General features: G+C 48.8%; 1 protein-coding gene across 1 annotated transcript in view; it reads left to right on the forward strand.

Annotated features, from left to right (window-relative positions):
- grin2ba (glutamate receptor, ionotropic, N-methyl D-aspartate 2B-a) overlaps positions 1–13,644 on the forward strand; it is a gene marked incomplete at its 3' end in the record, with an annotated part of 407,464 nt that overhangs the window by 309,920 nt on the left and 83,900 nt on the right. The gene's annotated exons all lie outside the window — the stretch shown is intronic.

Below are 13,644 nucleotides of genomic sequence, written 5' to 3' on the forward strand. Positions count from 1 at the left end.
CAATACCCTGTAACCCCCCTTAACAACTGCGTCCTGTCTAATAAGCGTTGTACCCCCTCACACCCGAAAGTAGTGATCAATATAGTCTTCCCCAAAATGTTACCTTATTGCTCCGCTGTTGAGAAATCACGTTAGCAATACAGGGCGACAATTAATTCCCTATCCTCAGTAAATGAAGGTAGACACAGCACAACTGGTATACAGTTCTCAGCTGAGCTTTACTGTAATCAAAACGCAAAAGTAACAGTCACATTACACTTGTTCCCAGTACTGCTTCTTCCATTCACAGTCTCTTTGCCTCTTAGGTAAAGAAAGCACTACATTACCCAGAGTTCACACAGTGAACGTCCCCTTTAAAGTAGTGCCACGCGTAGCACTGTACGTCATGGATATACCCTTGCCCTGTGGCGGCACACTAATAATGTTGTGCACAACTGTGCTACTGCACGGATAAACACTTGCAGCACATACTTTCCAGTCTGAAAACACTGGTAACATAACACACGAAATAAACCAAACATAAGTGGGGCCCACACTTTAGAATAGTCCCTAGAGCTAAGCCGGCATTACCAAAATAATAAACGTTGGAGCGCCCTGTCGTGGCTCGGGAACGTAGTGGCCCAAAACGGGACGGCCCCTTCACTCTTAGCGAGCATGCTACAAAATAAATAGTCAATACTCTGCAGCGCTGTAGGCGTGAAATGTACTTTTACTCGACTCGCCCTTGAATGAGAGTATAGTCTGAGTGCTGGTTAGCCCCACATAGCAATTGTCTGGAGTTATTTGGCCGTAAAAGGTCCCGAGAAACCGTCACCTGTGATACCAAGAAGAGGCTGGGCTGGCTGTCGGCAGGTAGTCGGTAGCAATGTTGTGAATGTCCCGTAGAATCCCTCAGGCATCTGCTCAAGTTGATTGAGGACTTTGGTGATTTATCGGGATTTAAGATAAATTGGCCGAAGTCGGCTTTCCTTCCACTTAACACCCCTGCAAAAAAAGATACAACCCTCCCAGGAGAGATACCGATGGTAAAACATTTCAGATGCTTGGGAGTGGAAATATTCCCCACCATAAGACAAACGGTGAAGCACAACTACACAAAAATCCAAAACAAAATCAAAGACGACCTTGATAGATGGGCAAAACTTAAAAACACAGTACAAGCACGGATATCAATAGTTAAGATGGATGTACTACCTAGAATCAACTTCTTCAGTTCAATGCTACCGTTACCCCCTCCAGAGGGTTACTGGAAAAGATTACACTCCTCCATATACAAATTTATTTGGAATAACAAACCACCACGTATAAAAAGATCCACCGCACAGAGAAATAAAGCAGATGGTGGCATGGCATTTCCAGATTTTTTCCTATATTTTAAGGCGTACACATTAAGTCCATTGACAACATGGTTTGACCCCCAAGCATTAGTATCCTGGAGAAAATTAGAAGAAAACATAGTAGCCCCACATAGACTGAAGGACATAGCATACACTAAACTACCAATCAAGCACTGTGAACGAAAATTTGGCCCCATAATTACTCATGCGATCCAGATATGGCGTGAATCACAAAAAAAAAATCCTAACCCACAAAAATGGCACAATCATACTCCCTTATTCAATAACAATGCACTCTTAATTGGAAAACTACCTATAAGATTCCCTATATGGGAAGAGCAAGGCATACACTCATTAGGGGATGTTTTTAACAAACAGGGTTTTTGTAGTGATAAAGAAATACGCAAAAAATTTAATCTCACCAAGTCCACATGGCTTTTTTACAAACAGTTACAGCTATGTTTGAAGTCTCACGGTGTTCCATTAGACAGACCAATTGAACACCACAGATACCATAAATTCTTCTACGAAAGAGAGACATCGAGAGGTTTTGTTTCAGAATTTTATCATCAATTACTAACGTCCTCGTATGAAACCCTCCAACTAGACTCTGTCTGGAGGAGGGATATACCAGACCTGGAAAATGACTTTGATTGGCAAGGAGCCTGGGCAAATGTCCGACTTACATCAAGGAACCCGGATCATCAACAAATCAATCTTAACTATATTCACAGGACATACTTGACTCCTATAAGACTGTGCCGAATGGGGCTTAAACAAGACTCCAAATGCTCCCAATGTACAAATGGGGACGAAGGGACATTTATGCACATGTATTGGGACTGCTCACCAGTTAAGGCATTCTGGAAAGATGTGACCCAACAAATATCAAAACTCGTATCTTGGAATATACCTGTACACCCCTCGGTATTACTATTGAATGATGTTTTTGAGTTTGCAGTGAATCCACAGCTAAAGAGATTGGTTTTATCGGGTATCACAGTAGCTAAAAAGCTGATCGCATCACGCTGGTTTCAACCGGAAAAAATGTGCCGTAAAGTTTGGTTTCTTACATATCTCGATGTAATTTACCAAGAAATATCTACAGCAAGAATTCTGGGTCTCAATGAATCCAAAATGTCAATGTGGTTAGAAGTGGTGGAGAGAATAAAAACTAGCTTATAATGGTAGTGTCTGGTTAGGTGCGAGGGATAGTGGAGGTACTTCTCAAGGTGGGGTCCGGGAGGGGGGGGTTCGAGCTGGAGCATATGTGTGTAGGTTTTTAGATAACAGGTATTAGGGGTATATCTTATATAAGACAACTAACTAAAATGTGATCTCATTGGATGTGCCCTGACAATTAATGCTTGTATATCTTATCGTGTGTTGTCATGTTTGTTTATATGTTTGTTTAAAAAATAATAAAAAAATAAAATATAAAAAAAAAAAAATCCCTCAGGCTCGAATCCTCCTGCCGCTGGAAACCGGCGATACGACGTGCTAAGCTAACAACGCTAGTGCACTATACTTGAGCTAAGCTAATAGCCGAAATGGCTAGGCTGACTCCCCGACTATACGTGCTAATACGCAACACTTTAATGTTCATCTTCACAGCCCGTCTGCCGAACGTCCTCTTCGTCTTTGGCGTACCCTAATCACTATACTTATTATGGATAAGCTTACGGCACACGGCGTTACTTCTTCTGCTCCGGTGCACAATTGGTATTTCACGTGTTTCAACAAGTGGAATGCTCGTGGCCAACACGTCCACTCGCCTCCGTGGATAACGCCGAAGAGACCCCGCACATGTGGCTCCTCCTGGATACCGGTCCTCTTCGCATTTCTCTACCGACTACCAGACCAACGCCAACCAGCTCCCCCTAGTGTTAGTCCTCCACGATGCCCCGCCGGGCCCAAGAGCAAACGGGTCATAATAATTATACAACAGTTATAATGAACACAGTCAGACACATTCACGTGTCTACACATGCAGAGCAGAACTAGGAAGATACCCACTAATCATCTAAATCCAAAAAAGAGCATTTAAATTCTACAATCACCTAAAATAAAGTGACCCAGACACACTCCACAACAAAGCCCTCACCTACAGAGAGACCATTGAGTGAGCCCACTCCGCCAGATGGTTCTGGGACTCTGCTCACAAACACAAGCAGAGCCACCAGAGAGAAACCACACTGGACTAAACCAAATTATAAGAAAACGAAAAGAAAACTATCTGACACATTGGAAAGAATCAACCCAAAACCAGAGCAAATTGAAATGCTATTTGGCCCTAAACAGAGAGTACACAGTGGCAGAATACATGAGCACTGTGACTGACCCAAAACTAAGAAGATCATTGACTAATAATAATAATAATAGATCAAATTTATATAGCGCCTTTCATAGAACCCAAGGTCGCTTTACAATCAGGACAAAAAATAGGGCAAGGAAAGTAGGGGGGAGGGGGAAAAGGGATGAGGGAAAGTAGATAGATACAGATACAGACTCAGCGAGCACAGCATAGCCATCAAGAAAGGCCACTGTTGTGAAGGATCAGATTAAACCGAATATGTATATTTATTTATATATATATATTTAATTGTATTTGTATATCGTTTGATATCCCCTGTATATTCCTTGTACAATATGCATTGAATATCCCCGTTTCTACTAAACAGCCCATAATAGTTTCATTCTACCATTGGACGAGAACCTGGCGCCAGGTTGCCATACCCCTAGGTCCAAGTTCAATCGTGCCGCCTAACATGTCGAGGCAAACCCCCGGTTCCGCGCAGTAATATGTCGGGCGAAATACGTGTGGTACTATTTGTTCATAGCGCATATATATATGGCGCTCGTAAAGTAGAACCTTCTTTTAGTCCAGTTCTTTACCCTCCAACAGAGTGACAGACGCAAAAGCCTCCCCACGAAGCACGTGCGGTGTAGTAGGGCCTACTTGGCCCAGAATAGGCATTGAGATATCGTGTAGATTAATAGTTGAATGGTCATAGTTTGGCACCATACCGTCGAGTTGGACGTATTCTATTAAGCTAATAATAGTCTATTTATGTATGGTGCATCGTTCGGTTCGAGTTCTACAGTTATCAGTACCCCCATCGTTCCTGACGTTATCTGGACGCTTATCCAGGCTGGTCAGACCCCTAGTGGTGATTGCATCCGAGGAGCTCCGGGTCAAGAGCGACTGGACCTGTATATTGGATTACTCTACCCGACGACGGCGAGCCTTCCACGGCTCTTGGATTATGCTTTGTGTGCTTTGATTATTCCATGGATAAAGGCCAACACTGTCGAGTGTTGGAATTACCCCCCGGAGAGGACTCCAGGTGAGGCGGCGCTCTACACGTGAGGTCGCACCACGTCTCTCCGTTGTGGACCGGCAGATACCGTTCCACAGAGGGTCCAGCTGTATTCGTCTGCGGCCCGAGGTTCTGTGGGCACTGTGTCTAAGACTTTGGATTCTCCCAAGACACCGTCGGCCAGATGGGATACCGCCAGCGGCTTCTCTAACCCCCCCCTCCTACTGTCTTACAACCAGCGGGACCCCCCCCCCCCCCCCTTAGTGTATCCAGCTATAATCATTTAAGTACCATCGCTATCGTTTCCTAAATATTCCAGGTTGTATACTTACTCCCTGCGCAACCAGAGATTGGACATTCAATGTTGATTTACCTACGAATACTCATTTGCCATAAAAGTGCATATTCAATATTTCAAATCATAAATGTAATTAAGTGAATGTTGTATACACCCTTTGCTGTATTAAATATTCGATTTGGTACATTTGTGTTGGTTCGTTTCATCAGGTGGGAAAGTGTTCATCATACTTATATCTTGTACTGGGTGGCCAGAAGTTAAAGTACATGAGGTAGTGGTATTAAATATCATATCTAACAATACAGTCAGGGAATTGTACCCCTCAGCTACAATTGGTCCTTCGAGCCGGATGGTAACTAGTGTAATATTAATATAGTGTTATTAATATCGAAATGGCCTATGATGAACACTCCACGAAACGATCCTCCTAACCTAGAACGCCCGCGGCGCAGACGACAGACACCTCAGTACTTAGAGGCTTACACTGTCAGTCAACTACCTAGCCTTCGACAAATGGTAAACGTGGTAAAAGTAGAAAGTAAAATTATGTCTGACCTTAACGACCAGGTTTCCCCGACCACAGAGGCCCTAGTAGGTCCTAATGTAACTGACCAAGCCCACGGTGGGGACCAGGAGGGAATTGACATGCCTTTACCCCCCGCCACTACTAAAGAAGTAGTCCCCGACACGCCCCGGGAGGAAGACAACCCTACAGAGAGAGAACTCTGCACGGAAGAAGAAGAGGAGAGCGCCGAGGAACTAGAGCTCCAGGACTCCCCAACGAGTACCCCCAGGAGCGGTTCACGCAGGAGCGGCTCACCTCCACTACCGCCTTCCCCCAGCGAAGCAGAGAGGATACTACAACAGGCGTTCCTCGTCAGCCTGACAGCCTCTACCGAACGCGATCGGCTCCAAGCACAGACGCTTAGCGAGCGCGAACGTCTCCAAGCCCAGGCGACCAGCGAGCGCGAACACCTCCAAGCACAGCAACGGAGCGAAGAACAGCGCACAAGTCTGGAGATGAGACGCTTCCAGATGGAAGAGAATATGGCAAGAGACCGGGCCGACGCCCAGCGCGCCGCTGCCGGTGCCCAAAGAGAAACAGAGCGCGCCGCCGCCGACGCCCAGCGCGCCGCTGCCGGTGCCCAAAGAGACGCAGAGCGCGACAGACTACAAGCGCAACTAATAGAGCAGCTGATCAAAAGGACAACTCCCTCTCCCTCCGCCAGGGGCTCAAGGAACTCATCGAGACAGCAGTCAAGAGCAGCGTCACCGCAACGAGCAAGCGACCCTGAACTTGACCAACAGACCGAGTCTAGACCCCCCGCAGACCCCCTTCCCATACCGGTCCAAGCGAGACCCAGCTACAAGGAAGGAGCGGCCTACACTGCGGAGAAGCTAAATAAACGATTACAAGATCTGGAAGATTTGATAGAAGAAGAAGAGGGAGAAGAGGAGAACCAAGCCCGACGACAGCACAGTACTCCACCGGACCAGGAGGTCCCATACAGTCCAGGCTATACCCCCGCGGCGCTGCGCTACAGACCCCCGACTCTATTTACGGGTGAGCACGACGCACGACCAGCCCCGAGGAACAGTACCTGGACCAGCGGGCCATGGTACCCTGCCAGTACCAGCCCACAGCGAGGCGCAAGAGGGGACTCGCCCAGGAGGTCTCTCCCCCAACGCTCGCCGATGTATCCGCCATCCACGGCGTCATACAACGCCACGCCGTCATTCCCAGACTTCGCCTATGAGAGTCGAGCACAGTACACGGAGCTCCGGATGTGCTTAGAGACAATGATGGTGGATGTCGCTGATGAACGCCACAAGTATGCGATATTATTGAAGCACCTGAAAGTACCGCGAGCGCACAATATAGCGCTAGCCTATGCTACCTCCTCGACCCCATACACAGCGGCCCTTGCAGCGCTGGATCAAAGATATGGACGTATATGGGATTACGTAATCCAGGAGATAAGGCATATTGACCGCCTACCCCCAGCCACAGACAATCGCTCACTAGACGACCTGTCAATCAAAGTGCAGTCCCTGGTGGGGATGCTGGGAGCTCAACGGGAGAAGGGCAGGCATGAGCTGTACGCCAACTCTAACGTTGAGAGGATTTTGGAGAAGCTGCCACCCGCAAGACAGGAGCGCTTTCGGCGGCAGAGGGACTACCGAGATCCCGACGGCCCCGAGCCATCCCTCCTTGATCTGGCCGACTTCCTGGCGAGAGAGGTCAGCAGCTTACGACTGGACACCTTCGGGCGGAGCACGCCAAGCTCCAGAGAGGGACCCAGGAGAATAAGTGATGGAAGAAGATCGGTGACTGTCATGCACCAATCAGAGTCAGTACCGAGCAGTAAGAGTCACAGCACCCCCTCGAGAAAGGAGAAGTGGAAGATAGCGTGTCCCTACTGTGAGAAAGAACACTGGCTGTCACAATGTGACTCATTCACAAAGATGAATGCAGAAGAAGTGAGCCAATGGATAAAGTCCAACCGGCGCTGTTATCGATGTGCGCGGCCCCACATGGCAGCCGAATGCCGCCTAAAGAAAAGGTGCAGCCGGTGCGATGGAGCCCATCTAGATATACTACACGATAGTAACGGAAGACGGCCTATACCTGCACCACGGAGCGGCACCAAGGCAAGTGTCATGTACATTGACCCCGCCAGCAGCAACGGAGCTCAAGTGCTCTTAAAGGTAGTCCGTGTGACATTGAGCTACCAGGATAAAGTCATGGACACTTACGCCGTCCTTGATGACGGGTCAGAGAAGACCCTTCTGCTCGCCTCCGCTGCGACTCAACTGGGACTGCGGGGGAGCAAGAACAAAATGACGATTCGGACAATAAGAAGAGATTTAAAGACGATAAAGGGCGAGAATGTCTCCTTCACTATCGCAGCCAACGGGCAGCCAGAGCGACGGTACGAGATCACAAATGCTTTCACCAGCCAAGAAATAGGACTCTCGCAGTACACCTACCCTGTCACCAAGTTGATGGATAAATATGTGCACCTGCGCCAATTACCTATCCCGCTCATAGACGGCGCTACCCCGACCCTGTTGATAGGCTCCGACCATGCAGAACTCATAGTCCCGATTGACCGGGTCCATACAGGTCCCCGAGGCTGTCCTGCAGCAGTCGAGACCCGCCTAGGATGGACATTACAAGGCCCCCTCGCTAAATCTCTCAACCGAACCGCAGCCACTAGCTGCTTCCACTCCAGAACGACAGAAGAAGACACCACTCTCCTGCAGCATGTCGAGAGGCTATGGACCCTAGAGACAATGCCCTTTAAGAACGAAAAGAAAGACATTCGCTCTAAAGAAGACATTTACGCCATCCACCTACTCGAGCAGGGGACAAAGAGAGTCACAGTCGGCGGAGTGATGAGATACGCAACTCCACTCCTGAGGCGAGAGGGAATGCCCCCCTTTCACGCAAAGAAAGACGCCACGGAGCGCTATCTACTGAACACAGAGCGGCGCCTAGCCAAAGACCCCGCTCAACAGAGTGTGTACCGAGCTGAGATTGAGAAGCTAATCACAGCGGGACACGTAACAAAGATTGACATTAAAGAGGCCGATCAGACGACCGAATCATGGTACGTGCCGCATCACAAGGTCCATCACAATGGCAAGGATCGCATTGTGTTTAACTGCAGCTACCAGATCGGATCCCAAAATCTGAATAAAGAGCTCTTGCCCGGCCCCACACTCGGCCCCTCCCTACTAGGCGTGCTACTGCGCTTCCGCCAGGACAAGGTGGCTATAAGCGGGGATATCAAAGGGATGTTCTTGCAAGTGAGACTAGTAGAGGAGGACAAGCCTCTGCTACGGTTCCTATGGAGAGAGAAGATCGGAGATGAGAACCCATCCATCTACCAGTGGGAAGTACTCCCCTTCGGAACCACATGCAGCCCGTGCTGTGCTACATTTGCACTACAGAAACACGTCACAGAGGACCCAGCAGCAGATGAAGAGGTCCAACACAGTGTGAAGAACAGTTTCTACATAGACAACTGTCTACAAAGCGTCTCGACTCAAGAAGAAGCCGAGGCTCTCCTAATCAAGTTACGCGCCTCCCTAATCAAAGGAGGCTTTGATCTCAGGCAGTGGGCCAGCAGTGACCCGCACGTATTGCGCAGCCTCTCCTCCGCAGACAAGGCTGCCAGCAGCGAGACCTGGATGGCGACAATCCCAGGAGAAGCCCAAGAAATGACACTAGGATTAGTCTGGCGCTTCAAAACAGACTCGCTCCACTATAGACACAAACCCTTGGCTCCAGAGCAAGGAAGGTCGGCGGCGATACCGACCACCAGACGGAGTGTGTACAGAACACTCGCCAGACAATATGACCCGCTGGGATGTATTCTACCCTACACCACCAGGGCAAAGATGATTGTACGAGCACTATGGGACAAGGACCAGGGCTGGGACGACCCAATACCCGCACACCTTGCCTCAACATGGAGAGAGTGGGAGACGGAACTCCGCTCACTCCCAGGTGTCAATATACGCCGCAGCTACTTCCCATCCACAGTGAGGCCAGAGACATGCGAGATTGAGCTACACGTCTTCAGCGATGCCTCCGAAGTAGCCTACGGATCGGTTGCTTATTTGCGTGCCCAAGAGATGGGAGGAGAGATACACACTGCTTTCATACTGGCCCGCTCAAGGATAGCCCCACGTAAGCAACAATCTATCCCACGTCTAGAGCTCTGCGCAGCCCTCGCAGGAGCGCATCTAGCCACGTTAATCCAACGTGAACTCACCATTCCGGTGCATAGAACAATCTTGTGGTCAGATTCCACGACAGTACTCACATGGATTAAGTCTGATTCATGCAGATACAAAGTCTTCGTGGGAGTCAGAGTCACCGAGATTCAAGAATTAACGGAAGAAGCAAGCTGGAGGTATGTGGATACCAAACACAACCCAGCTGACGTCATCACCCGGGGAATGTCCCTGGATGACCTAACCCGTCGCAACATCTACAGTGACGGACCAGCATTCCTCCAGCTCCCGGAAGGAGATTGGCCTACGCCCACCCCGAGGGAAGCAAGTAGCGAGGAGGCTGAGAACAAGAAGCCTATGTTCTGTGGACTGAGCACTGTCGCCTCCACAGACCCGAACATAGATGACTGCATTACCCTAGAGAGTGCGCAACAAAGAACATTCCTGCGGCACCACCCAGAGATTCAGTCCACCACTGACATGTCAGCAGCTGACTACGAAGAAGCAGAACTTCTTCTACTACAACGAGCCCAGAGAGACTCGTTCCCCAATGAGCTAGACTGTCTACAGGGAGGAAACCCCGTCCCATCAGACAGCAGACTGATTCACCTGGCACCAGAGAGTGACGCACATAATCTCATCAGAGTGGGTGGTCGCCTGCGGAGAGCCCCCGATCTACCAGATGACATTAAGCACCCGATCGTCTTGAACAGCCGACACAAGGTCACAGAGCTGATCATAAAGAAATACGACGAGGATGTGCACCACGCCGGAGCAGAGAGAGTCTTCGCGGAGATCAGACGTCGTTATTGGATATTGCAAGGCAGAGAAGCAGTACGGCGCTTCCAGCGAACCTGTCTAGACTGCCGTAAGTGGCGCGCGCAGCCCAGCATACCACGGATGGCTGACCTACCCCCCTGTCGCCTCCAAATCGGCGACAAGCCATTCCACTCCACAGGCATGGACTGTTTTGGCCCGTTGTATATAAAGAGAGGAAGAGGCACCGAGAAGCGGTGGGGTATTGTATTCAAATGCATGACCACCAGAGCGATACATATCGAGCTCCTTCCGACCATGAGCACAGACTCATTCCTTATGGCCTTCCGGAGATTCATATCACGGAAAGGACAACCGTCTACATTGTTGTCTGATCACGGGACCAACTTCAAAGGCGGAGAAAGAGAGCTGAGAGAGAGCTTCCAAGCTATGGGCCCAGAACTTAAGACCCACCTCGCTCCAGCCCAGATTGACTTCCAGTTTAATCCCCCGAACGCACCCCACTTCGGTGGAACCTGGGAACGAGAAGTACGTTCTATAAAGACAGCCCTGTATGCCGTACTCGGAGCCCAGACTGTGGCAGAGGAAGTCCTAATGACAGTCCTCACGGAGATCGAGGGAGTATTGAACTCAAAGCCCCTCGGTTACGTCTCCAGTGATGTAGCAGATGTCGACCCAGTCACCCCCAACACACTCCTAATGGGGCGGCTGGACCCCGCGCTACCCCAGACAATGTACAGGCCCGAAGAAGCGAACGGCCGAAGACTGTGGAGATACAGCCAAGTACTAGCTGACAAGTTTTGGAGCAGCTTCCTACTTCACTACCTACCGTCTCTACAGACCCGCCAGAAGTGGGTAAAAGAGAGAGACAATTTGACAGAAGGAACAGTCGTCATGATAGTTGACCAGTCACTCCCCAGAGCTATGTGGCCGGCTGGCCGCGTAAGCAAAGTGATCACCGGTGCCGATGGCAAGGTCCGAGCAGCTGAAGTACTCGTCCAAGGGCGCACCTACACACGGCCCGTGGCGAGGCTCATAGAACTGCCCCGACTCCCAGATACTATCGATGATGACCATGACCCTATGACTTTGTGAGTTGACTGACCTTACAGCGGACCTTGAGTGGAAGACAGTGCGGTTAATCTGTCTCTGCTTAGCTAATTAGGTGGGACTAATTAGGGGGCGGCTGTTGTGAAGGATCAGATTAAACCGAATATGTATATTTATTTATATATATATATTTAATTGTATTTGTATATCGTTTGATATCCCCTGTATATTCCTTGTACAATATGCATTGAATATCCCCGTTTCTACTAAACAGCCCATAATAGTTTCATTCTACCATTGGACGAGAACCTGGCGCCAGGTTGCCATACCCCTAGGTCCAAGTTCAATCGTGCCGCCTAACATGTCGAGGCAAACCCCCGGTTCCGCGCAGTAATATGTCGGGCGAAATACGTGTGGTACTATTTGTTCATAGCGCATATATATATGGCGCTCGTAAAGTAGAACCTTCTTTTAGTCCAGTTCTTTACCCTCCAACAGAGTGACAGACGCAAAAGCCTCCCCACGAAGCACGTGCAGTGTAGTAGGGCCTACTTGGCCCAGAATAGGCATTGAGATATCGTGTAGATTAATAGTTGAATGGTCATAGTTTGGCACCATACCGTCGAGTTGGACGTATTCTATTAAGCTAATAATAGTCTATTTATGTATGGTGCATCGTTCGGTTCGAGTTCTACAGTTATCAGTACCCCCATCGTTCCTGACGTTATCTGGACGCTTATCCAGGCTGGTCAGACCCCTAGTGGTGATTGCATCCGAGGAGCTCCGGGTCAAGAGCGACTGGACCTGTATATTGGATTACTCTACCCGACGACGGCGAGCCTTCCACGGCTCTTGGATTATGCTTTGTGTGCTTTGATTATTCCATGGATAAAGGCCAACACTGTCGAGTGTTGGAATTACCCCCCGGAGAGGACTCCAGGTGAGGCGGCGCTCTACACGTGAGGTCGCACCACGTCTCTCCGTTGTGGACCGGCAGATACCGTTCCACAGAGGGTCCAGCTGTATTCGTCTGCGGCCCGAGGTTCTGTGGGCACTGTGTCTAAGACTTTGGATTCTCCCAAGACACCGTCGGCCAGATGGGATACCGCCAGCGGCTTCTCTAACCCCCCCCTCCTACTGTCTTACAACCAGCGGGACCCCCCCCCCCTTAGTGTATCCAGCTATAATCATTTAAGTACCATCGCTATCGTTTCCTAAATATTCCAGGTTGTATACTTACTCCCTGCGCAACCAGAGATTGGACATTCAATGTTGATTTACCTACGAATACTCATTTGCCATAAAAGTGCATATTCAATATTTCAAATCATAAATGTAATTAAGTGAATGTTGTATACACCCTTTGCTGTATTAAATATTCGATTTGGTACATTTGTGTTGGTTCGTTTCATCAGGTGGGAAAGTGTTCATCATACTTATATCTTGTACTGGGTGGCCAGAAGTTAAAGTACATGAGGTAGTGGTATTAAATATCATATCTAACAATACAGTCAGGGAATTGTACCCCTCAGCTACAGCCACCATAGGTAGACCTGGCTCCCAAGAGAAGACAGACTATGCACCCACTGCACACAAGAAGAGGTGGAAACCGAGCTCCACTTCTTAACAACCTGCGCACTATACCAAGACATCAGAGACGAATACTTCCCACAAATTGCAAACACCCAAAGAGACTTTGAAAACATGGAAAATAACTCAAAACTTCCATACCTACTGGATGAAATACAACAATGTGCAAACACAGGAGCAAGATTTGTGAGCTGCTGTGACATAAAAGGACATCCAATGGAATACAACCACATAAAGACTGTCAATCATACAAGAAATTCTGTATGATGTACTGATTTCTTTTATTTTCTCTGTTTGATTGTTTTGTTTTGTTGGCTTTGGCAATGTAAACGTATGTTTCCCATGTCAATAAAACCCATTTGAATTGAATTGAGAGAGAGAGAGAGAGAGAGAGAGAGAGAGAGAGAGAGAGAGAGAGAGAGAGAGAGAGAGAGAAGAGAGAGAGAGAGAGAGAGAGAGGAGACAGACAGACAGACAGACAGACAGACAGACAGACAGACAGACAGACAGACAGACAGACAGACAG

Source organism: Notolepis coatsorum (genome assembly GCF_963971535.1).
Source record: "Notolepis coatsorum genome assembly, chromosome: 14".
NCBI classification, from domain to species: Eukaryota; Metazoa; Chordata; class Actinopteri; order Aulopiformes; family Paralepididae; genus Notolepis; species Notolepis coatsorum.